A 26,455-nucleotide genomic window follows, 5' to 3' on the forward strand; every position below is an offset into this window, starting at 1 on the left:
CTGTTTTATCGATATACCATTTGGGGGAAACCCAAGGTATAGTGGTGCTCCTTGTTACTACATTTTGCTACGCTTAAATGACTGTTATCTTCTCCATGGGAGTTGAACCTCTGAGAGATTTTTTTACAAATATTTTGCTTATCTGATTAATGAAAAAGAGCCCCCAGAAATCTGCAGTACAATACATTTGCTCCTGAGAGTTTATTCTACTAGTGGTTGATCTGAAAGATTACTTTTAAAAAAATGCCCTTGGAAAATGTACTGAATTCTACTACAGATAATGCCATGTGAGTCTTGGTATATTGTATTAAAACATGCAAGACTTATAGAATATGCACGTCACTCAGATACAGTGGTGTCTGCCTTACTTGAATCTGTCTCTCTACTCCCCTTTCTTGGCATATAAATTAATATCTACATCTATTCCAGGTGCTCATTTGCCAAAAGCTACCTGGCTGTGTGTTTACACACCTGGGGATGCAAAATTCATTATTTGTCTTGAAACATATCCCCTGCTCTTCTTTTATCTGATGCAACATATGCTAGTGATTTGAGTCTGCAGACACTGACGTAATTTGCAGATTTGACTGCCATCCAAAATGGCCAAAATGGACAAGTGAACATGCCCAAATATTCCATTTAAAAATATTTGCTCAGAATCAAATTAAACTAATTATTAATGTGGCTGAAGGTTATTGAGGATTCTGATAAGATTCAAAATTCAAAAAAGCTCAACACTGTTTTCCATGCTTTCTTGTAGTGGGCCCATGTGGCTGCTAGTTTTTCAGGCCAACATTTTTTTCATTTACAGTAATTGGCAGCCAAATCCTGCCTTTATTTGGGCTCCTATCTTAATTAAACATGTCATTGTATCTTCGTTTCTGCACTCATTGTGTCAGTCCCTGCACACCCAGCAGGGGTTTTTTTCTGCTTTTCAGCAATTAATGTATTCTACAATAAAAACTCATTGGGTTTAGTTTTTTGGTTACTTGTGAATAGTCTGCATTCTTATTTCTTAAAAGTATATATATTTTTAAAAATCTTCTTTGATGCTGTGCAATGGAATGGAATGCCATTGAATTCACTCTTTTTGCAGAAGCTATATTATCCTTCACGTCAGTGTTTGCATTTTAGTAACTGGCACTTATTGTGATACAGTTCAGAAATAGTTAAAGGAGCAAATAACTACAACAGAAACATTTATTTATAAAGTACTTGCGCTAACCACTTTGTGTCTCTGCCATTCACGTTGTGAAAAGGGAGGTTGAACACACCCCAAAGAGATGCGATCGCACCTCCGACACCCCCTGTTAAATGGTGATACAATGGGAAAAACATACATTTTTTTTTACCTCCTGTTTGCTCGATCAGCTACTGGATTACTGCTGCTGCTGTGCTGCATGATCTGCGTTTTGCGTGGAGCAATTCTGTCATATCACCTATGTCCATATCTATGATCTACCTTTTCATCAGTATCGCATTGAATTTTAATTCCGTGTTTGGAATTACATCGTGACAATTCAATGTATAACTGCCCGTGCACTGAATATTGTTTCTTTCTCTCTACAAGAAATGTGTCTGACATAACCATGCAGGATTTTTCCAAATCTTTTTGCATAAGCTCTTGTCTCGTGGGGCTTCCGGCCCCAGGCGTGGTTACTGTGAACGCTGAAGTCGAAAAAACAACAGGAGAGTAAACCAATTTAAAATAAAAAACAATTTCTTTATTCTTGGTGAGTTAGAGAGACTGCAGCCCCCCTCCAACTCAATGCCACTGGCTGGTCAGGTCAGGTCAGTTCAGATCAGACAGCCAGCCTGCCTGCCTGCCTGAAAGAAAAAAATTCTTCCTTTTTATTATCTGGCTTATTCATTGGCCAAAGAGAAAAACACATGACAGTTCATTTTGAGGTCATACATAGATTGCTTTAAGTTGCGTTTACATCCTGATTATTATATGCAAGAGTGCACAGAGTTTCTTATCCAAATAAAGAGCTATTAGGGTGCTCACGTTCCTAAGAATTACGCTGTTATCAGCACACACACACAAGACCAGTTTAAAGTAGTTTCTTATAGTCAGCGTTTTTTCATAGAAGAATGCAAGTTATCTAATAATTCTGTGCACAAGCTACCTAAACGATAAACAAATCATATAGAAGTAAAAATCATATAGCTCTCTGCAGCAGGATTAATACAAAATATAGTCCTCGGTATTTGTAAGGTAACTACTTATAATCATTACAGTTAATAATGTTTTTTTCTTTCTCATTACATAAGTTGGCACAGTATGTGAAAGTGTCTCTGAGACAATCATGTCTCATCTCCTTCCAAGATTTTTTTTATAATAGACAGACAAATTCATACAAAAAAAGTGTAACACAATCTGCTTCAGTAAGAAGTAAAGTAAAAATTACTATTATCAAGACTAAAATATAAAAAACTAGCCAACCCGCGGCGTACCATATGCTGCATAATCAGGCCAGTTTTTTAATAATTTTTAAGCACAAGGAGAAAATGTAACATTTGCAAAATCGGTAATGTAATAAATCAGCAAGAAAAGCAACATTGTAACAATGCACGGAACGAACCAACACACAATCGTCCCTGCGGCGTAGCGAGGTGGGAGGGGTGTGTGTACAAAGTGTAGGAGCATCTAAGAAGATGCATGTTTGTCGCGGATGCGAATTGCTGTATGTAGCGTGTACAACACTTTGCTATGCTGCACACGGTCGTGCGTCGTCAACCGAAAACTCGTTTTTTAAAGACTGCTCACTTCATTGTGTTTTAACCTCAATTGTAAAGGAATGTTTTAATGATCCCATGGGATACCCCTCGCAAACAGTTTTACACGCTGCATATGGCGATTCACCTCCGCGAGAAACATGCCTCTATCAACAGTCAACGTGTGGGAGGGGGGTGTGTACAAAGGGTAGGGACAAAAACAGTGGGAGCGTATGAGTCGCACTTAGTGGCAATTCCACGGTTTGCAGCCCGAATGGGGTTCAACGGCTTACCCACGCCTAGACACACGCTCAATCTCATGCATAATTATTTATTGAATGCTAAACACTTCTGGAAAGACACGGTTGTCTAAAACAGGTTAGTGTGAGAATACAACAGTAAGTGGATGAAAAGATGGAACTCTGGAGAGAGCAAAATACAACACAATAGTGAACCTGCGGCATAACAAATGCCGCATAATTATTTATTGATGGTTGAACACTTCTGGAAAGACACAGGGACACCCCTCACAAACTGTTCTACACGCTGCATACAGCGATTCACATCTGCGACAAACAAACTGTTTTATACACTGCATACAGTGAATCACATCCGCGACATGATTTTTCCTAGATGGTCCTGTCGCGTCCACCCTCGCACTCGAAGCATACACACTGCCTGCTCATGTGCCTGGTCGCAAGCTGCATCCAGCTTCGTTCTCGAAGCATAAACACCGCCTCGTCATATGTCCGCTCGCAAGAGAAACTCACGGAGAGCCGCCCACCAGCTGCCTGTGTGTGTGCCTCTGTCTGTCTCTGGCGTGACTTTCTCTTGCGCTGCCTCTGTGTGAACTGGTCAGGCACAGAGAAGGTCAGCTGCTGACAGAGCGTCTCGACTGTTGCAGGGCCTGCATTGGTGAAGCAGGTGAGACGGTAATGAAACAGAGGCACAGGGCTTATTGGTTTTTAAAGACTGATTCCTTCATTGTGCTTTAACCTCAGTTTTAAAGGATTGTTTTAAGGATCCCATGGGATACCCCTCGCAAACCATTTCACACGCTGCATATGGCGATTCACCTCCATGAGAAACATGCCTCTATAAACAGTCAACGTAGCTCGGAGGTACATGACATTAACCTGACCTGCACTGCATGTGGCCTCTACGACAGACGAACATAAATGACGCCATTTTTTCTGTGTTGTCGCGTCCGAGTTGGTGGGCGTGGCCCTGCGAGTTGTTGTCGTATTCAGTGGTCTTGGAGTTGGTGGGCGTGACTCCTTCCTGTGTGCGCCATAGGTGTCTCACTTGTCGGCGGCTTAGTGAATCCACGCCCCTTCCGGCGTGCTTTTCATGGTTGTCTTGCCTTAGTGAATTATATATATACAGATGGAAACTGGAAAAGTCCCTAATGAAATTACGAATATTATATACAATACAGTATCATGTGGGATAATATAGGTTTCTGCAAACAGAGTGAATTCAATGTCATTCTATAGGGTGATCCAGATTTAATTATCTTCGTGCTGAACTGGAATCGTCCCCGCATAAATAAAAGTCATCCAGACGATCTCGATCTGCATAATTAGATCTGGATCACCTTGTATTCCATTTCACAGCAATTGTCCAGAAATGTTAATGCTCTAATTGTTATCAAGGTAATTTGTCCAATTTGATCACATACAGTCCATAAATATTTGGACAGAGACAACTTTTTTTCTAATTTTGGTTCTGTACATTACCACAATGAATTTTAAATGAAACAATTCAGATACAGTTGAAGTGCAGACTTTCAGCTTTAATTCAGTGGGTTGAACAAAATAATTGCATAAAAATGTGAGAACACTAAAGTATTTTTTAACACAATCCCTTAATTTCAGAAGTAATTGGACAATTGACTCAAAGGCTATTTCCTGGGCAGGTGTGGGCAAGTCCGTCGTTATGTCATTATCTATTAAGCAGATTAAAGGCCTGGAGTTGATTTGAGGTGTGGTGTTTGCATGTGGAGGATTTTGCTGTGAACAGACAACATGCGGTCAGAGGAGCTCTCCATGCAGGTGAAAGAAGCCATCCTTAAGTTGTGAAAACAGAAAAAACCCATCTGAGAAATTGCTATAATATTACGAGTGGCAAAACCTACAGTTTGGTACATCCTGAGAAAGAAAGCAAGCACTGGTGAACTCAGCAATGCAAAAAGACCTGCACGTCCACGGAAGACAACAGTGGTGGATAATGGAAGAATCATTTCCATGGTGAAGAGAAACCCCCTCACAACAGCCAACCAAGTGAACAACACTCTCCAGGGGGTAGGCATATCGATATCCAAGTCTACCATAAAGAGAAGACTGCATGAAAGTAAATACAGAGGGTGCACTGCAAGGTGCAAGCCACTCATAAGCCTCAAGAATAGAAAGGCTAGATTGGACTTTGCTAAAGAACATCTAATAAAGCCAGCACAGTTCTGGAAAAACATTCTTTGGACAGATGAAACCAAGATCAAACTCTACCAGAATGATGGCAAGAAAAAAGTATGGAGAAGGCGTGGAACAGCTCATTATCCAAAGCATACCACATCATCTTTAAAACACGGTGGAGGTAGTGTGATGGCTTGAGCGTACATGGCTGTCAGTGGCACTGGGACACTAGGGTTTATTGATAATGTGACACAGGACAGAAGCAGCCGAATGAATTCTGAGGTATTCAGGGACATACTGTTTGCTCAAATCCAGCTAAATGCAGTCAAATTGATTGGGCGGCGTTTCATGATACAGATGGACAATGGCCCAAAACATAAAGCCAAAGCAACCCAGGAGTTTATTAAAGCAAAGAACTGGAAAATTCTTGAATGGCCAAGTCAGTGACCTGATCTTAACCCAATTGAGCATGCATTTCACTTGTTGAAGACTAAACTTTGGACAGAAAGGCCCACAAACAAACAGCAACTGAAAGCTGCTGCAGTAAAGGCCTGGCAGAGCATTAAAAAGGAGGAAAACCAGCATCTGGTAATGTCCATGAGTTCAAGACTTCAGGCTATCATTGCCAGCAAAGGGTTTTCAATTAAGTATTAGAAATTAACATTTTATGTCCAGTTATTTAATTTGTCCAATTTGTTTTGAGCCGCTGAAAAAAAGGGATTGTGTTAAAAAAAAGCTTTAGTTGCCTCACATTTTTATGCAATCTTTTTGTTTAACCCACTGAATTAAAGCTGAAAGTCTGCACTTCAACTGCATCTGAGTTGTTTCATTTAAAATTCATTGTGGTAATGTACAGAAAAAAAATTAGAAAAAAGTTGTCTCTGTCCAAATATTTATGGACCTAACTGTACATCATGGTCAGATGGCCAAGGAGGAAAGTGAAACCTCCAGCTGACATAAGGCTGGAGAAAATAAACCTCTAGAGCAGGGTTCCTCTGTCACAGTCCTGGTGGGCCACAGTGGCTACAGGTTTTCATTCCAGCCAGTTTCCTAATTAGAACTCGATCCTTGCTGATAATGATAGTTGGTGTTTAACTCTGATTTGTTAGCACTTTCATTCATCAAACAAATGTTAGTTACATTGTAGATCAGAGGTCCTCAGTTATAGTCCTGGAGGTCCGCAATGGCTGAAGGTTTTCACTTCAAACAATTTCTTAATTAGAACCCATTTATTTACTACCAAAGTAAGTGGGCTTAATTTTAGTTATCTTGCCTATTACAGTTCTGAACCTTTAATTGACTATTTTAGTTTATAGCAGCTGCATTTAAGTTTTAACTGTTGCCTGTTTTTGTTTTTAAACCAGGCAGTATTTCATAATTAAATGCAGATAACCAATAAACCAGCAGCTCTCCAGCTAATGTGCTTCCTTTTAAGCCTGTGTGTGTATGCACCATGAAGTACAGTATCTGTGTTAAAAAAAATGTTTAGAAATAAATGAGAGAGGAATTGGAAGGACTGTTAAGTTTAAATCTGTTCAGGGCCACAAAACACATGGATGTTCTCACCAAAGGAAACTCTACAGTGCAATTAAAATTTCACTTGGATGAATGAAAGTACTAACAAGCCCAATAGTTAAATCCCAAGTTTCATTGTCAGCAAGGACCGCCTTCTAATTAGGAAATTAGTTGGAAGGAAAACCTGCAGCCACTGCGGCCCTCCAGAACTGTGATTGAGGACGTTAATGCACACATGCAAATGGGTCAACTTGGAGATACCAGTCTATTGTGTACATCTTTTGAATGAAGCTTCACATAAACTTGTCTGAGAATTGAATTTATAAAACTAATTTAGTATCACTGATCAATGTACCCCAATGCCATCTAACACTTTTTAAATAAATAATTAAGGTTAGTAATGACATTAAATATTCACATTAGAAGCAATGAAAAAAAACATTCATTTGAGGCAAATATCTTATTCTGGGACAAACTTAGTTCTACTGAATTAACAATATTAATATAGGACCTGATCAAAAAGTACATATTTAAAAGGCATTAATACCCTCAATTTGTCCTGAACAGTCCGTAAATCTGTGAATTCGGTAAGCCCTGTTATACACACTGATGCATGCTGTGGTGTCAGTGGTGCAGTATGCAGGAGGAGATAACTCTTCTGAAAAGATTTTGTCAATACTTGTCAATGCAGCACTAAATGTAAAAAAATATATATAGTAAGTTACATTCTACTTAATATTAAATATTGAATTTTTCTTTACTCTATAATTTTATTTAATTCCTTCTCACAGTTACAAAGGGAAGAGTATGTCAGATATGTACTCCATTTTTGGTTGCTAAGAAACTGACTGCTCATGCAAAAAAGACTGTGTCCTTGGAAACTAGCACACGCACATCTTTATTTGGAAGGTAGGCTAAAGTATTTATAGAGGCTCGTTATAAACAATTATCATAAGAAATTAATAATGAGAATGGCAATAATGTAATATTGATGTTTGTCATTTTACTAAACATAAACAGTGAAATTTGATATAAGAATAGTTATGCCAGATTCTTTATTATTTCAGTGTGGACTGTTTTCCAAGATATGACAAGAAAAATGGAATAGCTATTTGTGTAATATGTTGAAAAACGACATAGGATATTTCACAATTCAGAATGTGAGCAGATATTCTGTTTAATATTTCTTACAGATCAAGTTTAAAGATGGATGTTGCAGTGATTCTTGTGAAAGTATGACTCAGGCTGAACTGCCAGTTTTGTTTTTCTCTCAACTCCAGAATTTTATTCTGAGCAACTTACAGTACAATAAACAAAAACCTGGAAAAGCAAAAATATAGCAGAATAAATCACTATTAGTTTGTTTTGCCATTATTCATTTTGAACAAAAGATGGGTTTTCTCCTAATTCTAATAAAACGTATGAACAATTAAATCACACTGTAACCTTATTAGTTACACCAGACTAAAAGAAAGCTGGTGAAGGACTGAATCAGCATACACCTGGAAAGGAAAAATGTAAAAGTCATTTCCATGCTGAACAGGAGAGAAGGTAAAAGACACATTTCAGCTGTATAGCCTTCATTATGTGTGCAACTGAAAGAAAAAAGCAGGTAGCATATATAGGAGGGGAAGGAGGGAACAAAGTCAGCATAGATGAAAGGACAGAAGATGAGAATAGGTGTGAAAAACCTGCTATTAGAGACAATGGAGGGAGAGATTGAAAAGTTAGCTGGACATTAAGGCCTGGGGAAATATATGGTCCCAAGATAAAAATGAGTTTAGCTTCATCTGGTTTTCTTTGAATAGTATCTTTGAAGACCTGTGAAAGAACACAAACAGAAAGATCACTCTGGCTATGATCAAGGGATGTGAGGCTTTCAACAATAGACGTTGTAAGGATCTTGATTTTAATGGCTCAAACATGCTCTCTGAAACTGCTAGCCATTTTAATGTTTCATCTATGTAGGTGGTTGGACACTTTCAAAGAAAAATAATGTAAATAAGATTTTTAGACTGGCATGAGGCCAGTTGTTTAATATTAAATGTATCAGATATAATGGTATTGATGGTAACATACTATATTTGCAAGTGACAGAGTGGCTCCTGTTACAGCTCAAAGTGCCTGGTGAGGAATGTGACTCTCCTCAGTAAAGTGAGCTGCGGATGTGAAGTTTGCATAGGTTAGGTGGTCCATGGAAGAATATCAAGGGAGGATTGAAAAAAAAGGTTCATGTGGTAGGATCAGTCTGCAGAATTGGGAAATTTTAATGACTAGTGTGAGAGTGTTAGGGTGAAACGGGAGGTCCTGTGGAACATGGATTTCATTATTGGCGTTCTTTGAGTGTATGTTACAAGGTCTACTTTTGGCTTAATTGAAGGCCCTGATCATAATATAAGAAGGGTGTCCTCTGTTAAGGAAGAAACTCCTCATTCAGAGTGCTTCATTACTGAAGTCTACCTCATCACTGCAGAGGTGGCAGTGGTCTCCAACTCTGGTCCTGGGGGGCCACAGTGGTTGCAGGTTTTCATTCTAATGTTTTCTTAGTTGGTGACCAGTTTTGCTGCTAATTAACGCCCTTTCCAAACATTTTAATTGCCTTGCTTCATGTATTTCCTTAAATGGCACCCAAACAGAAATGAAATGTGAAGTGAGTGAGCCAAAAGAAGACCAACTAAGTCAGGGCTTCAAACACCAACTAATTTCACTCCAACCAATTGCTTAATTAGGAAACAATTCCTGCTGTTAATTAAACCCATTCTTTAATTCCATAGCTTGTTGCTGCTCTCATTGTGCAATAGAATACTGTACATTTCTGAAATGGTTGATTTTCTTTTTTCTAAGAGAATGGTCAAAATGTTTTGTAGACCTGACTAGATCAATATTCCTGAGACCTTCATCTTTCTTCATTTTTAGATATTGTATGATGAATACAGCTTGCTGGTCATGTTTTGGCTCATGTTAGTTGATTTTGTATTTCATTATTGTTTGGCTGCTAATGAAGAAAAAAGAAACAAGGGGTCTGAGTCTTCCAAAGAAGTTAATTAGCAGCAGAAACAGGACACTAATTAAGAAAAGGGCGAGAATGAAAACCTGCAGCCCTGCAGGATGAGAGTTGGGAACTATGACAGAGGTATTGAGATTTTAGTATTCCAGTGATGAAAGGAACTGTAGAGAAGGTAACTGTGAGTCAATTGTATTGTATTAAACAAGGATTTAAGTCATAAAAAGTGATAAAAATACCAATATCTAATAATGGTATAGTAATGGTGGAATCGTCAACCAAAACCTGAGAGATAGGAGGAAACTAGTAAAACAATTAATGAATTCCTGTACCTGACTTCTGCAACTAGAGGATGCACCAACACAATAGTTGATATATCTTTTGCAGAGGTCCAATACAAAACCTAGATAATGATGCTGGTGAAGATGTTGGCATAGCTAGGTCCAATTTTTAGTACCCATTGCAATTCCACTGACCTGGTGAAAAAAGTTGTTATAAATTGATAAGGCACTAAAAGTAAAAAAAAAAAAAACAGTTCTGTCAGTCTGTTGAGGTTGTTCATGGTAGGATCCAGGACTGGCTGTCTGTTGAATGCCTGTCTGAAAGCAATGAGACCTTCATTGTAAGGAACACCTGTATTCTTCAGTATTCTGTATTCTCTTTCTCATCTCACTGTATTTTTACCTTACTATTTTTCACTGCCAGCAGAAGGAACATCAGACATCAGTCACCATACTGCAGAAGTGATATGCCCAGGGTTCTGATATTTTGTATAACTGTTGCAACCAGCAGCTTATTGACTTACTAAAACTTGACGGTTACTCCATACAAATTGTGTCAGGTTCCCTTCCTCAACAGAAGCATCATTTACTAGATTTAATTGTTGACACCATTGTATGTAAATATATAGCAGGGATTACTGTTCAAGTGGCAGTCATGCTCATGCCTCAACATCCTCTTCCACATTCAGCTCAAAGGTACTTCAGTGTCTACAGTATGTGCTTTAAATAGCACTTCGAATGTGTGTAAGGTGTGCCATACATTTATTATCCATTAAGAATTCATTTAAGTATTCAATTTTCGTCCATGGAAAGGCCATCATTTTTATGTGCAGCATTTAAAAATAAATAGTACTCCATCAATCCATTAACTGAACCAACTTTTTCCATTATAGAATCCCAGGAAACCTGAACCTATCCCAGCAGCAATGAAACAAGGGAGTGGTCTGGATGATTACTAACTGAAAATATAAATAAATTATATACATTGAAGATATATATATACATGTATATATATATATATATATTCACACACGCGCATGGGAGGCAGCTAAAGGGCTTGAGTGAAGGCAGTTCGAGGCATGCGGGGTGTGGCAGAGTGCACTGACTCTTTTCTCCTTGCCTGTAGACCATCCCCGGGGGATTTCACCTGGATCTCCTGACATCACTTCCGGGACTGAGCCAATGGAAGTCGGCCACACCAGCTCCAGTCCCTCTGATGTCACCTCCGACTCTGAGCCAATGGTGGAAGACCACGTGCCAGATCCATCGACCTCACTTCCTGTCTCCCCTTTAAAACCTGCCCCTTTTCCTTTGTTTCCTCAGTCTTGTTTTGGACTCGGTTGTATGCACTTCAGTGCTCTGTATTTTAAGAAAACGACTTTGCAGCCAGGATACCACAATATACGGGTGGCTGCCCCAACTCTTTATCTGTCCATGTCTCGTTCTTGTGACAGTGGCGTAATCGGCAGGATGGAGAAGGCCCAGAGAGAAGGGGACAGGACCTGCAATATACCCAGGTGGGAGCGTACCGGGGCGAGTCTTCAGGCGGGGAGGGTGCCCCGTGGTTCGGCGTGACCCGGTGCGGGCTCCGCTCCCAGCACTCATAACTAGGCCATCTGGAGAGGCCAGGGAGTGTGCGGGTGGGGCTCACAGAATTGGGCTGCCCTGGAGGGGAGGCAAAGGGACTCAGTATGCTCTCTTGGGGAGAGTGCCTGCCTCCCCTGAAACCAAAGCCCCATTTACCACCTAGGGGTGCCCCAGACTGGCAGGTGAATAAAATAAAAATGGAGGTTGGACCCTGAGCGCCGACCAACAACAAGCCTGGTCCTTATGGGCAATGGTAGGGCATTGGCTACGCCATTTCCTACCAAATAATAGAGCAGGTAGCTTGCTATCTGCTCCATGGCTTCACCCAAGTTTAAGAACATGTCTGAGCTCATAGAGCTTATGGAGACGCAGAGGGCGGCCTCACACTCTGGGGAGCAGAAGTCCTCATGCCATCCAAGACCTAGCCCCTCCCTGTACAATTAGGCGTGTGGGCGCAAACCGCTTGGGGCAGGAGGAATGCATTCGCTAATCCGTTGGCGGTCCCACATACTGGCGTGGTGATAACCACATCCGGCAGCAACATTTCCATTGTTGCCCGCCGCTCCAGTGGCTAAAATTTAAGACCGGTATAACCTGTGTCCACGGAGACATCCGCTGGTACAGGTCCGCCGCTGTGTCATCAACGGAGGGTCAGTTCAGAACTCACCAGCGTCCTACCTGATCCTCCACACCCGGTGATACTCTGGTCTAAAATCAAAAGCGGTGAGACACATACCACTCCGGGGTTAATTTGGGCCTCCGGAGATGAACCGTGTAATATCCCTGACTGACGTGGCAAGCACACGCCATGAAACATTGAGGTCGCGGACCCTCTCTCCGTGTTGCGGTTCCAATTTAAAGAAACGCCGGCTTCTTTTAGAAGGGAGCAATGGAATGATGACTCCCTGAAGTTTGTAAAAAATGCAGTGGTCCTTGTCAATGGCCAGCGCACTAATCAGTCGATGCCACAGGGCCCCTACTTTGTGCTAGATAATGACCTCCTTTACCGTGTAGCAATGCATGACGGGCAGGAGGCGAGGCTGCTGCTGTACCTTCCGGCGGCAGGTCTGCGAGCTAGCACACACCTCCTAGGTGGCCACCTGGGCACCGAAAAAACTCTGGAGCGGATCAAGCTCCGTTTCTACTGGCCAGGAATTAATGAGGAGGTTCGTCGCTTTTGCGCTTCCTGCCCGGAGTGTCAACTGCGACAAATTCCTAGGAGGGACCGTGCTCCTCTCGTTCCTATTCCACTGATTGACGTTCCCTTCCACAGAATCGGGTCGACCTGGTGGGACCCTGGAGCCCTCAGCCCGAGGACACAAGTACATTTTAGTCCTCGTGGATTACGCTACGATACCCGAAGCTGTTCCGTTGCGCTCAGCTACCTCTAAAGCCATCGCGGGAATTACTAGGGGTATTCGCGTGGGGATCCCCAAAGAAGTCTTGACAGACCAGGGGACCCCTTCACCTCGGAAACGTTCAAGGAGACTGCCAGATTACTGAAAATAAAGCATTTAAAGACCTCGGTGTATCATCCTCAAACCGACGGATTAGTAGAGAGGTTTAATCAAACTCTCAAGCAAATGCTGCGTAAGGTGGTCAGCGAGGATGGAAGGAACTGGGATCAGCTCCTCCCCTCGTCCTTTTGCCTATCGGAAGTCCCACAAGCCTCCACGGGTTCTCCCCTTTTGTGCGGGCGACAACCTCGGGGCATATTAGATATTTTGAAAGAAGGCTGGGAAGAAGAGGCTCTTCCCTCCACAAACATACTGGAGTATATCGCGCATTCTGCGATAGATTTGGAAAGATTCGCCTGTCCTTAAAAGTCACATGGAGGAGGCTCAAGCAGCACAGGCCGGTACTACAACCGCGCACGCCTCTTGGGAGTTCCGCCCGGAGATCGGGTCATGGTCCTAGTGCCTACCTCCCACTCTAAATTGCTTGCCCACTGGCAGGGCCCCTCGAAGTTAAGGAGAGGAAGGGACTGGTCGACTATTTGGTGAGTCAACCCAATCGCCGGCCAAAGGAGCGGGTTTATCATGTGAACCTGCTGAAACCGTGGAAGGACAGGGACCCCGATCCCTCCTCCGGCCAGCCCCGCTCACTCTTCGCTCACACACACGACCTTAACTTCGCACGGACTTAAGTCCCAGACAGCGGCAGGAGCTGGAAACAGTTATCCGGACCGTCGGGAGGTAGTCAGTGAGAACCCGGAAGGACCTCTCTGATTGAGCACAACATCGTGACAGAGCCGGGGTTGTTGTCCGAGAACGCCGTGATCGCCTTCCCGAGGCAAAAAAGGCTGAAGTGGAGCTTGAGATCAAGCGCATGCTGGAGCTAGGTGTGATTGAGGAAAGTTATAGTCCCTGGTCCAGCCCCATTGTGCTCGTCGGTAAGCCTGACGGAAGTTGGAGGTTCTGCAATGACTTCCGTCGGCAATCAAGTCTCCCAATTTGATGCTTATCCAATGGGCGACCTCCTCGAGAGGCTTGGACAGGCTCAATACCTGACCACACTTGACATGACGAAAGGGTACTTAAAAACGCGTTTAGTACCCCTAGCGGACACTGGCAGTATCGTGTCCTTCCATTTGGGTTACACGGGCTCCAGCAACCTTTCAGCGTCTGGTGGACAAAGTGCTTCGGCCTCATAACTCATACAGTGCTGCCTACCTGGATGACGTGGTCATCTATTCCAGCACATGGAAGGAACACCTACAGCATGTCCAAGCGGTATTACGGACACTTGGTGAGGCCGGGCTCCGGATTAATCCCAGGAATGCTTCTTGGATTAAGCGAGGCCAAATATTTAGGCTACCTGGTGGGTGGGTACCGTAAGGCCACAGTTGAACCAAGCGGCAGGTCCAAGCCTTTCGGTTAGCGGGTACTACCGCCGGTTTGGGAACATTGTGGTATGGACTGAAAAACAGCGCTGCATTTGGTGACTTAAAGCAGGCCCTTACGTCCACACCTGTTTTGATGGCACCTAACTTTTCTTTGCCTTTCATCCTCCAGACGGACGCCGGACACAGGCCTGGGCGCCGTGCTGAGCCAAAGCGTGATGGTGTGGAGCACCCCATCATGTTCCTGAGCCGGAAACTGTTGGACCGGGAGACCAGGTATGCTGCGGTGGAGAGGGAGGCTCTGGCGATTAAATGGGCGATTACTCAGCTGAGGTACTACCTGTTGGGCCGGGAATTCACCCTTGTCACGGACCATGCACCCCTACAGTGGATGGCCCTCCATATATATATATATATATATATATATATATATAAATATATATATATATATATATATGACATCACTTCGGGACTGAGCCAATGTCGGCCACACCAGCTGTCCCTCTGATGTCCGTGTGTGTGTGTGTCTCCCCTTTAAAACCTGCCCCTTTCCTTTGTTTCCTCAGTCTTGTTTTGGACTCGGTTGTATGCATATATTACTAGCCAGGAAAATATTTGAATGGGAAAGAAAATGCCTTATAAACATTCATCCCCAATTTAAGCTGAGCTGACCAAGGTAGTGGTCGTTTAAAAGCTTACCAGCATAGCTGCAATCTTTCTGGAAGCCCTGTAAGGCATGGCTTGTAGTTACACAATACCTAAAAAGTGGGACTAATAAAAGAGCTCCAAAACTATGAAAATAGTATATATTAGTGTTCAGCAAAGTTTTCAACTGTCAGATATTTTTTGATGCATGTAGAACCACCATCCTGTTGGTATGTGGTAGTCTGACTTTCAAGGCCTCAAATGTCTGGTATAATTGAAGATAATTTTTAGGAGAAGCAGTTGGACTAAGCAGATCCAGCAGCATCTCAAGATTGCTATAAGACCAAAAAAATCTACTGATGAAATAATGAGGCAAGCATCGATGGATAGACAAGATATAAGAAATGACATGTGTGAGCGCTGAAGTCGAAAACAACGGAAGAACTTAAACCCAATTAAAGTAAAAATAATTTTTTTATTCTTAATTCTTGGTGAGTAGAGAGAATGTGAGACTACCTCTTCCCAACTCAGTTAACTGATTTGGGTTTTAGTAGAATCTCTAAAGTAAACCTGTTCTCTCTTTTATATCCTAGAAAAGAAAAAAAAAACCCAGCAGTTCATTCTGAGGTTATACATAGCTTAGGTTAAATCTTAATTTATGATATACTGGAATGTTCTTAAACCTGAAACAAACAGCCATTTGCATTCCTAAGGAATACACCCTTCTAATTATACATACTTAGAATCAATTTAAACATTCTTATAGTCCATAAAGATCTTAGATTCTTCACTGGGTCTTCTGAGAGTATTAGAGGTCAGCCTTTCCTATAAATGATAAAAGTTAGTCCCTTAATGCTATGCACAAAGCCCAACTCCTTTTCTGCATAAATCAGGAACAAATCATATAGCTCTCTGCGGCATGATCAACTCAAAACACAGTCCTTGATATCTGTGAGTTAAATAATAATGTTTTCTCTTCCTCAGTTCCCCCCTTTGCACATAAAATGTGCACATGAGAATGATCAGACCCAATCATCGGGAACAATATCATCATATTCAGAAGAGCGAGAACGTTCTGGAAGCAAAGGGTTGTAATCAGGGTTTTGGGAATTGTCAGCATGAAGAAAATAGGCTTTTGTGAGAGTGGTGTCAATAAGCCTCTGAAGGAGGCCATGAATACAGCCGTTGAGGCAGCAACCACAAACCTTGAGATCATGTTGCTGACTCTTCCAGGGCTGATAACCCCAGTCATAGGTACCTGTATTTGCAAATACCCACTGCCATTTTTCACAATTACTGCCATAATGAATGGAGACAGTAGTCACACACACATATTTTTCAGCCCTAGTCCATTGTTCATGGCTGTCGGTTCCACAAGGAGCAACAGTACAAAAGTCAATCTGGAGTTAGGTAGTCCTCCCTACTTGGAAAGTTAGTGTGGGAAGGTCCCCATAAGTTTGTTGTTGCATGTTCAAGGTGACAGAAAAAGTTATTAATAACCGTGCCAACAGGCATGGGACGTCCAGTTAAAATTTCAAATGGTGATAGTCCCAACTGCCGATGTGTTCTTCCTCTCCACCCTATCAAGGCCAGGGGTAGAGCATCTGGCCAGGTTAAGTTTGTCTGTTCACAGATTTTTGCCAATTTTGATTTTAGGGTACCATTGCACCTTTCTACAATACCTCCACTTTGAGGATGGTATTTGCAGTAATGATATACATTTATCTGCAGCCAAGTAGTCGGCTCATTTATTACAGAATTCACAAAGTGGGTTCCGTTATCGGTATGCAGTTTCTGTGATATTCCCCATCTTGGAATGATTTCTTTTATTAAAGCTTTAGCCACAGTTTTTGCATCCGCATGTTTAGAGAGAAAACTTCCACTTATCGGGAGAACACATCGACAATTACCAAGCAATAACGGTAACCTTTAGATGGTGTTAACTCAATGAAATCCATTTGGAGGTGTTCAAAGGGACCCATTGGGTTAGGAGTGATGACGGGCTTACCTGAGTACCTTTACCTACATTAAACCTTTGGCCTAGTGCGCATCGTCAGCAGAATTGTTCAGCATATGTAGAGGAACCTGTGGTTTCCCAATGTCGCTCGACTTCCTGAGTCATAGCGTCTTTTCTTGCATGATCCAGGCCGTGTGAGAATTTGCCATTCCTGGAAAAGGAGCCTTTGGGAGGAAAGGTTTGTTAGTTTGCTTATGGGTCCAGACCCCAGCAGAGAGGGATCCTTCTTGGGACCACTTTATCCTTTCTCGGTCAGTGGTAGCGCTCTGTAAAGAAATAATTTGATTATCAGGGTCTTTGTCATCTTTCTGTTGGAATAAAGAGACTGGTGTGTTATTACAGGCGACCTGTTTAGCAAATGGTCAGCCAGTTCATTTCCTTGGCTGACTGGGTTTTGTTTTCCAGTAATGGGCTTGACAATTAACTATTGCCAGTTTTGATGGTTCTGTTATAGCTTCGAGAAGGGATTCCACTAATTTCTGGTGTTGTATGGGCTTACCAGTACTGGTTTTGAATCCCATTAATTTCCATAATGCCCCATGATCATGAACGTCTCCAAAGGCAGATCTGGAATCTGTGTAAATGGTTATGACCTTCCTTTCAGACAACTGGCAAGCTTGAGTGAGAGCTATTAGCTCAACTGCTTGTGTGCTTAAACTAGAAGAGATTCGATTTGCCTCAAGTAAGTGGTCTCCTTTGACCAATGCATAACTAGTGGAGAGTGTTCTGTTGTCCAATCCCAAGGAACAGCTGTCCACATAAAGAATTTCTCCTGTTTTTAGTAGAGTTTCCTGGAGGTCCGGACTAGGTTTCAGGACCTTTGTTATCTCATCCTGGCAGTTATGTGGTTCCCCCTCTCCCTCAGTGGGAAGTAAGGTAGCTGGATTTAGAGTTGAGCATCTTGCAATAGTGACATTTGACAGGGTACAGAGCACATTTTAATAGTGTATTGCCCTTACAGTAGTGAGGTGGTTCACCACGTTTCCCTCACTTGTTCATGCACTCTCTGTAAGGCACTACGCAAACCTGCAAGCCTTTAATCTTCGCCATAATGTAGACCTCTTACAGAACTGATCAGCAAAGTTAGAAAAACCCCGGGCGTGACAGTATTGTTGCACCTGTGCCATCATTGCATCTTCTGGAAGGGTGGGCCACACCTTGCGCAGCCTTTGCAATTCCTAGAAAGAAAGCTTTTGGGGAAAAAAGGATGTTTATTTAATGGATGGATCTAAATTCCTTTCAGAGCTTTATCTGATCCCTCTTTCTGCAACGTCTTTATCTCCTTTTCCGTTACTACAGTTCGTAGAGATAGTACTGCATCCTTGTGTGACTCTTGTTCCTCCTTCTGTAATAAAAATGAAGAAGTTAGTGGTGAAGTAGGATCCTGGGCGGTTTTCTTTGCCCACTTCTGCTTGCGCATTTCCCTCACTTACTGGATTCATCTTCCCTGTGTGAGCTTGACACTTCACTACCGCATAGCGCACCTGTCAAATGAGATGGTTTTGTCTGTACTAAGATGGAATGTACAGCATGTGGTACCTTAACAGTTAATAAACTCATGAGAACAACATCTGAGCATGCTAATATGGCCTCTGTTATTGCATCAGCTGCTTTCAAACAGGTCGGGATTGTAGCGGCCACGGGATCCAGTTTTATTTGTTAATTTTTTTTTTAGAATAGTATGTGACCGGTCATTGTCTATTTCCTTGTTGTTGAGTTAATACTGCAGTCATACACCCCCCTTTCTCGTCCACAAACAGAGTGAAAGGACGAGACTACCGTAGTCCGGAATTCTTAACGCAGGCGCAGACATAAAAATTTAGTTTATATCAGTTAAAGCCTTCTCAGCCTGCTCCGTCCATGAAATTTTATCAGTCAAAACCAAATTAGAAGAGGTCGCTAATTCTTGGAGTGGCTGTGCTTTTCAGCAAAAAAAAAATCTTTTTTAACCCATTGCCGGCAATATCAATATCATAACATTCCAAGAACAGACATAACTTGCCGTCTTGCAGACTGTGCACATTCCCCTGAAGTCAAATCATGACTCAGGTATTTCATTTTTCTTTCAACCAGTTGCAACTTTTTCCGGAACACTTTGTGCCCGATTTCCGCTAGGAAGACCAACAAGGCCTTTGTGTCTTCTTCGCATTATTCCTGAGCCTCAGAACATAAAAGCAACTCATCTACATATTACACCAGGACACCACCCCCCTTTGGCCAATAACCTTTCAATTTTTTATCTTTTCTAATTCTTGTCCATACACACACACACACGCGCACACACACACTCACATGCATGCACACAGAGCCTCTGTATATCCCTGGGCATTACAGTTCAGGTCCAACGCTTCCCTTTAAAAGTGAATGCGAACCAGAACTGAGACTCAAGGTGTACAGTAATTAAAAAGAATGCATTCACAAGATCAGTAACAGAAAACTACATAGCAGTGGCTGGGACAGTACAGAGAATAGTGGAAGGTTTCGAGACTATAGGAGTACTAGGGTGTATAGCAGCATTGACTCCATGGAGGTCCTGAATGAATCGTCATGAATCATATGCTTTCTAACTGGAAGAATAGGAGAATATTGGATCAGAATAATAGCACCCCGCTTAACTAAATCAACATAAACAATTGTAATACCGGTCTCAGCCTCAAACGAAATAAGAAATTGTGCACAATGTAAACGGAAGGATGACTTTGGGAAAATGACCAAGGGTTCAACATGAACTATTCAGATTTTTTTTTTTCAATCTAAGCCTGTTTTCCGTTCTATGTAGCATCTTAGAAAGCCTTTTTTTTTTTTTTCCTTGGTATGTTTTCCGAAAACAATCCTCTGAACAGAGGCTCTTCATTCACACCCTGTTTTTTTCAATTTATTTCTTTAGCGAATCCCCAACCGGGAGGTACTTTCCCTTTTTTATTAAACTTCCACCTCTCCCTTCTAATTACAAGACTACTTAAGACTCCGTCTCGTTCCAAGAGGCACTGTAATCGTTACGTCCCAGTACCTGCCAGGCGGAGCGACGCCGATCGACGGACCCCTCCTCAGTCGCATCATATGCAACAACGGCTCAACATTTGGACGATGATGCTAGGGCGTCCCCTGCAGGCGCACCGCCTACGCCTGAGCGGCGTGAGAAGTGGGCGAAGGCTACCTGCCCAAGGACGGACAGGCTAAAGAAGCAAGTCCGACCACGACACGATTACGGTGTGGGACCCTCAACATCGGCACCATGACCGGAAGAAGCCGCGAGTTGGCCGGCGACTCAAGACCCGTCCGTCGACATCGCCTGTATTCAAGAGACGAAATGGAAAGGATCAAAAGCCAGAGACATCGGCGAAGGCTTCAAACTGTATTACAACGGCACAAGCACAAAACGGCGTGGGAATCGTGATCTGCCAGAAGCTACAAGACAACGTCGTAGAAGTCAGCCGAAGTCTCAGACCGCCTCATGTCACTCAAGATCGACACTGGCTCAGCCGTGCTCCGAAGTTGTATCGGCTACGCGCCCAAACCAATTGCCCCGACGACAGAAAGACCGATTCTGGGAAAGCCTCGACGCCCACCTACGATCATTATGTTTAGAGAGAAAACTTCCACCCATCGGGAGAACACATCGACAATTACCAAGCAATAACGGTAGCCTTTAGATGGTGTTAACTCAATGAAATCCATTTGGAGGTGTTCAAAGGGACCCATTGGGTTAGGAGTGACGACGGGCTTACCTGAGTACCTTTACCTACATTAAACCTTTGGCCTAGTGTGCATCGTCAGCAGAATTGTTCAGCATATGTAGAGAACCTGTGGTTTCCCAATGCGCTCGACATCCTGAGTCATAGTGTCTTTTCCTGCATGATCCAGGCCGTGTGAGAATTTGCCATTCCTGGAAAAGAAGCCTTTGGGAGGAAAGGTTTGTTAGTTTGCTTATGGGTCCAGACCCCAGCAGAGAGGGATCCTTCTTGGGACCACTTTATCCTTTCTCGGTCAGTGGTAGCGCTCTGTAAAGAAATAATTTGATTATCAGGGTCTTTGTCATCTTTCTGTTGGAATAAAGAGACTGGTGTGTTATTACAGGCGGCCTGTTTAGCAAATGGTCAGACAAGTTCATTTCCTTGGCTGACTGGGTTTTGTTTCCCAGTAATGGGCTTGACATTTAACTATTGCCAGTTTTGATGGTTCTGTTATAGCTTTAGAAGGGATTCCACTAATTTCTGGTGTTGTATGGGCTTACCAGTACTGGTTTTGAATGCCCTTAATTTCCATAATGCCCCATGATCATGGAAGACTCCAAAGGCAGATCTGGAATCTGTGTAAATGGTTATGACCTTCCTTTCAGACAACTGGCAAGCTCGAGTGAGAGCTATTAGCTCAGCTGCTTGTGCACTTAAACTAGAAGAATTGATTTGCTTCAAGTAAGTGGTCTCCTTGACCACTGCATAACTGGTGGAGAGTGTTCTGTGTCCAATCCCAAGGAACAGCCATCCTCATAAAGAATTTCTCCTGTTTCTAGTAGAGTTTCCTGGAGGTCGGACTAGGTTTCAGGACCTTTGTTATCTCATCCTGGCAGTTATGTGGTTCCCCCTCTCCCTCAGTGGGAAGTAAGGTAGCTGGATTTAGAGTTGAGCATCTTGCAATAGTGACATTTGACAGGGTACAGAGCACATTTTAATAGTGTATTGCCCTTACAGTAGTGAGGTAGTTCACCATGTTTCCCTCACTTGTTCATGCACTCTCTGTAAGGCACTACGCAAACCTGCAAGCCTACATTAAATCTTCGCCATAATGTAGACCTCTTACAGAACTGATCAGCAAAGTTAGAAAAACCCCGGGCGTGACAGTATTGTTGCACCTGTGCCATCATTGCATCTTCTGGAAGGGTGGGCCAAACCATGCGCAGCCTTTGCAATTCCTAGAAAGAAAGCTTTTTTGGGAAAAAGGATGTTTAGTTAATGGATGGATCTAAATTCCTTTCAGAGCTTTATCTGATCCCTCTTTCTGCAACGTCTTTATCTCCTTTTCCGTTGCTACAGTTCGTAGAGATATACTGCATCCTTGTGTGACTCTTGTTCCTCCTTCTGTAATAGAAATAAAGAAGTTAGTGGGGAAGTAGGATCCTGGGCGGCTTTCTTTGCCCACTTCTGCTTGCGCATTTCCCACTTACTGGATTCTCTTCCCTGTGTGAGCTTGACACTTCACTACGCAAGCGCACCTGTCAAATGAGATGTTTTTGTCTGTACTAAGATGGAATGTACAGCATGTGGTACCTTAACAGTTAATAAACTCATGAGAACAACATCTGAGCATGCTAATATGGCCTCTGTTATTGCAGCAGCTGCTTTCAAACAGGCCGGGATTGTAGCGGCCACTGGATCCAGTTTTATTTGTTAATTTTTTTTTTTTAGAATAGTATGTGACCGGTCATTGTCTATTTCCTTGTTGTTGAGTTAATACTGCAGTCATACACCCCCCTTTCTCGTCCACAAACAGAGTGAAAGGACGAGACTACCGTAGTCCGAACTCTTAACGCAGGCGCAGACATCAAAATTTAGTTTATATCAGTTAAAGCCTTCTCAGCCTGCTCCGTCCATGAAATTTTATCAGTCAAAACCAAATTAGAAGAGGTCGCTAATTCTTGGAGTGGCTGTGCTTTTCAGCAAAAAAAATCTTTTTAACCCATTGCCGGCAATATCAATATCATAACATTCCAAGAACAGACATAACTTGCCGTCTTGCAGACTGTGCACATTCCCCTGAAGTCAAATCATGACTCAGGTATTTCATTTTCTTTCAACCCGTTGCAACTCTTTCCGAACACTTTGTGCCCGATTTCCGCTAGGAAGACCAACAAAGCCTTTGTGTCTTCTTCGCATTATTCCTGAGCCTCAGAACATAAAAGCAACTCATCTACATATTACACCAGGACACCACCCCCCTTTGGCCAATAACCTTTCAATTTTTTATCTTTTCTAATTCTTGTCCATACACACACACACACACACACACACTCACATGCATGCACACAGAGCCTCTGTATATCCCTGGCATCACAGTTCAGGTCCAATGCTTCCCTTTAAAAGTGAATGCGAACCAGAACTGAGACTCAAGGTGTACAGTAATTGAAAAGAAAGCATTCACAAGATCAGTAACAGAAAACCACATAGCAGTGGCCGGGACAGTACAGAGAATAGTGGAAGGTTTCGAGACTATAGGAGTCCTAGGGTGTATAGCAGCATTGACTCCATGGAGGTCCTGAATGAATCGTCATGAATCATATGCTTTCTAACTGGAAGAATAGGAGAATATTGGATCAGAATAATAGCACCCCGCTTAACTAAATCAACATAAACAATTGTAATACCGGTCTCAGCCTCAAACGAAATAAGAAATTGTGCACAATGTAAACGGAAGGATGACTTTGGGAAAATGACCAAGGGTTCAACATGAACTATTCAGATTTTTTTTTTTCAATCTAAGCCTGTTTTCCGTTCTATGTAGCATCTTAGAAAGCCTTTTTTTTTTTTTTTTCCTTGGTATGTTTTCCGAAAACAATCCTCTGAACAGAGGCTCCTCATTCACACCCTGTTTTTTCAATTTCTTTCTTTAGCGAATCCCCGACCGGGAGGTACTTTCCCTTTTTATTACACTTCCACCTCTCCCTTCTAATTACAAGACTACTTAAGACTCCGTCTCGTTCCAAGAGGCACTGTAATCGTTACGTCCCAGTACCTCTCCCGGACGGTATAGCAATTGTACTCAGCGGTCACTGATCTTATTGAAGTTGGCCGACGACTCAAGACCCGCCGCGTCGACATCGCCTGTATTCAAGAGACGAAATGGAAAGGATCAAAAGCCAGAGACATCGGCGAAGGCTTCAAACTGTATTACAACGGCACACAAGCACAAAACGGCGTGGGAATCGCGTGATCTGCCAGAAGCTACAAGACAACGCCGTAGAAGTCAGCCGAAGTCTCAGACCGCCTCATGTCACTCAAGATCGACACTGGCTCAGCCGTGTTCGAAGTTGTATCGCTACTACTTCCCAAACCAATTGCCCCGACGACGAGAAAGACCGATTCTGGGAAAGCCTCGACGCCCACCTACGATCATTTGCCCCCAACGAACACGTAGCTGTCGGTGGCGACCTCAACGGCCACGCGGGTCAAGAGCGAACCGATACCTAACGGGTCCATGGGGGCCAAGGACGAGGAGCCCGTGAACGACGATGGCACACGAGCGCTGGACTGCGCAGAGGCCCATGATTTCGCCATAGTCAACACTTTCTTCAAAAAGAAGCAAATGCATCAGATAACATACTCCAGCGGCGTCGAGACACCCAGATCGACTACTGGCTCTTTCGAGGTGTCACTTCAACTTGGTCCGTGGACGCAAAGTGATCCCATCAACAAACGCGCCCCCAACACCGGCTGCTAGTCATGGACCTACACCTAGACCTTGGCCAGCCGAATGGTATGAACAACAACTACCAAAAGATCAAATGGTGGAGACTCGGCGAGTGGAAGCAAGAGCTTACAAAAGAGCTCGCCCGCATGGACGTGGACCCTGACCAGCCAGTAGCGGACACCCGGGATACCATCTCCAGCCAGATCTCCGGCTGCGCCCGCAACCCTTGGACGGACTAAACCGGGAAGAAAATTCATCGATAAACAAACATGGTGGTGGAACGAAGAAGTGCAAGAACCCATCAAAGCGAAGAAGAAAGCCCTGAAGAAGTGGCTCCAGTCCAGAGACGATGAAGACTACCAACAATACAGAACATCCAAGTTGATGGCGAAGAGTGCTGTCGCAAAGCGAAAGCGGCTCACTATAGCAAGCTCTACGAGGAGTTGGACACGCCTGAGGGGCGAACAAGATCTATCGCCTTGCCAATATGCCATCGCTCACCCAGGATATCGGCCAGGTCAAGCATATCAGGACACTCAACACCAAGTCTTACGGACCCCGCCATCCTCCAGCGTTGGAGCGATTACTACTCCAGAGTGAGCAACGAAGAATTCCCACACCCGCCGATCAGCAGTGCGACCCGCCTCTGGCCCCGTCCGCCAATTACCATCGCAGAAGTCACAACTGCTGTCAAGAAGATGAAGAACGGAAGGCGACCGGACCTGATGACATTCCTGCTGAAGTGTGGAAGCTGCTTGGGCAACGTGGAGCCGCGACGCTATGCGACCTCTTCAACCAAATCGTCAGAGAAGGCGAAGTCCCCAAGGCCTGGACCACCAGCATAACAGTGCCCATTTGAAAGGCAAAGGCGACGCGGGCGAAGTGCTCCAACTATCGCCCAATCCGCCTCCTATGCCACACAATGAAGATATTCGAGCGGATCTTGGCGCCCGCCCGCCATATCGTCACCATCACGCCAAATCAATGCGGCTTTGTCAAAGGCTGTGGAACAACCGATGCAATCCATGCCGCCCGCCTTCTACTGGAGATACATCGAAAAGAACAAAGGTGTCCATATGGCCTTCCTGGACCTGGAGAAAGCGTTTGATAGAGTGCCTCATGACCTCATCTGGCATGCGTACGAGCACGGTGTACCAGAAGCATACGCCAACTGGGTCAAGCTCCTGTACCGCAACGCCACCAGCATGGTCAGGTGCCCAGTGGGAACATCACCGCCCTTCGCCATCAATGTGGGCGTGCACCAGGGATCAGCGCTTATCGCCGCTCCTGTTCATTTTGTGTATGGACACAGCAACGGCGGACCTCCAGACCCCCCACCCATGGACGCTGCTGTATGCGGACGACGCCTTCCTCTCGGACGACACGACAAGCCCTACAGCAACAGGCCCAACGATGGAAGGACCGGTTAGACACCAACGGCATGAAGTTGAATATTAAAAGACCAATACATGGAATGTGGCCTGCAAACCGATGGTACCATCAAGATCGGGAGGAAGACCTGAAGAAGACTACCAATTCAAGTACCTTGGCGCTGTCATCAGCCACGACGGTGACCTGTCACCCGACGTCGCGCAAGAATCAACGCCGCATGGGCCAAGTGGCGCCAAGTCACTGGCGTGCATGACCGCCGCATGCCGGACAGCCTGAAGTCAAAATCTACAAATCAGTGGTCCGCCCAGTTGCCCTATATGGATCAGAGTGCTGGCCAGCCTCTCGCGGCACGAACAAGCCCTAAGCACCATGGAGATGCGTATGCTTCGCTGGAGCCTGGGCCTAACAAGATGGGACTGTATCATGAACGCCGACATCCGGCGCTTAATGGGCATAGCGCCAATTGTAGAAAAGATGCGAGGCAAGGCTGCGGTGGTACGGGCATGTCACCCGGTGACCAGAACTCGGTGGCGCTGAACGGCAATGCGGCTCGACCCGCAGGACGAGTCACGATCTTATTCCTGTCTGCAATTCGCACCTTCACTCGCGTTCTCCAACACGAAGGAAACTGTTCAGGTG

Source organism: Polypterus senegalus, chromosome 2, assembly GCF_016835505.1.
Source record: "Polypterus senegalus isolate Bchr_013 chromosome 2, ASM1683550v1, whole genome shotgun sequence".
Lineage (NCBI taxonomy): Eukaryota > Metazoa > Chordata > Cladistia > Polypteriformes > Polypteridae > Polypterus > Polypterus senegalus.